This window comes from Elephantulus edwardii, unplaced genomic scaffold, assembly GCF_000299155.1.
Source record: "Elephantulus edwardii isolate Elephantulus edwardi_28Jun2011 unplaced genomic scaffold, EleEdw1.0 scaffold00245, whole genome shotgun sequence".
Lineage (NCBI taxonomy): Eukaryota > Metazoa > Chordata > Mammalia > Macroscelidea > Macroscelididae > Elephantulus > Elephantulus edwardii.
Window position 1 is genome coordinate 4,192,530 of NW_006399995.1, and position 1,394 is coordinate 4,193,923.

Genomic DNA, 1,394 nt, shown 5'->3' on the forward strand with positions numbered 1-1,394 from the left:
GACTCGAGAGGACATAACAACAACAACAACATTCTTCAAAATGCAGTCTAAATGAAATCTCTTTAGAAAATAATCCCTAAGAAATTTTGCTTGTCTTTTTTTATGTTCTCTCTTGTATTTCATAGTATTTTTTATTTACATATTTGTATTACATACTCTTTCAATCTCTACCTCTTGAAACATTTTGTTCACCTGGCTTTTCAAAAAAACCTGCTGCTGTCAGGTGTCATCGAGTCTACAATATACAACAACCCTATGAAAAACGGATCTGAACCCTTGCCTCTCCTGTGCCATCTTCATCATCTCTGATATACTCAAGAACTCTGCTACATTCACTGTGTCAATCTATCTTTTGCTTACCCTCTACCTTTCCAAGAACGATGGTATTTTCTCCAAGAACTGGTCCCTTCTAACAACATGCCCACAGTATTTGAGACAAAGTTTCAAAACAATACTTGCTCCAATGATGGCAGTAATTTTCGTTTTCTTGTTTTGCTAATTAAACAGTCATTCCTTCTCAGTCTCCTTTGCTGGTTCCTTCTTATTTTCTCAAACCCTGATGAAATGCTCCACAGCTCATGCCTAGCATCTTCTCTCATCTCTTAATCTAATTGATTTCATGGTTTTAAATACCATCAGTACACTGATAACTTCTAAATTTTTTATATCCATCAAGACCCACATATCTATATGGGTGCCCAATAGGCATCTCAAACTCCTAATAATTTCCTATCAAACCTGTTCTTCTACAAGGATTCACATTTCAGTTAGAGGATAGTCTGTTCTTTTTAACTGTTCAATCAACCCTGTTCTACTTCTCTCATATCTCAGTTTGGTCTGTAAGTGAGTCCTGTTGATTCTAAATTAAATCCAGAATCCAAACATTTCCCTCTAATTCTACCATTACACTATATCCACTATCTCTCATGAGAATTACCGTAAGAGTATCCTAAGTGGTTCATGGTATTCATGACCTTAGAAATCCATTTTCATTAGCAACAGAAGTGAGCCACACAAATAATGTCACTTCTCCACTCAAAATCTTCAAGAGATTCCTAAGAGTAATTATAGTGTTCTTAGAATGGTATCTACAAGTCCTCACACGATGTGTACCACTATGATTTTTTTACTTCTTCTACTCTATTACATGCTTTCCTCTTCCTTACTCCAAGCCAGGTACTTCTGGTTTCTTCAAGTACTGGGCATATTCCTACCATGGGGCCTCTTTCCAAGCCTAGACCATTCTTCTTCCTAATAGTTGTGACTCATTTACTCACAACCTCCAGATTTCAACCTTAAATACCAGGTTTTCAGAGGATTTTTTTTTAGGTTGTTTATTTTTCATTTCAATGAACATCTACAGAGATTTTGGAATTCCATTCATTCATTGTTGC

The 1,394-nt window shown here is 35.9% G+C and overlaps 1 protein-coding gene across 1 annotated transcript in view; it reads right to left on the reverse strand.

The window, feature by feature from the left end:
* Positions 1-1,394, reverse strand: part of FNIP1 (folliculin interacting protein 1) — a 193,511-nt gene that overhangs the window by 46,684 nt on the left and 145,433 nt on the right. The gene's annotated exons all lie outside the window — the stretch shown is intronic.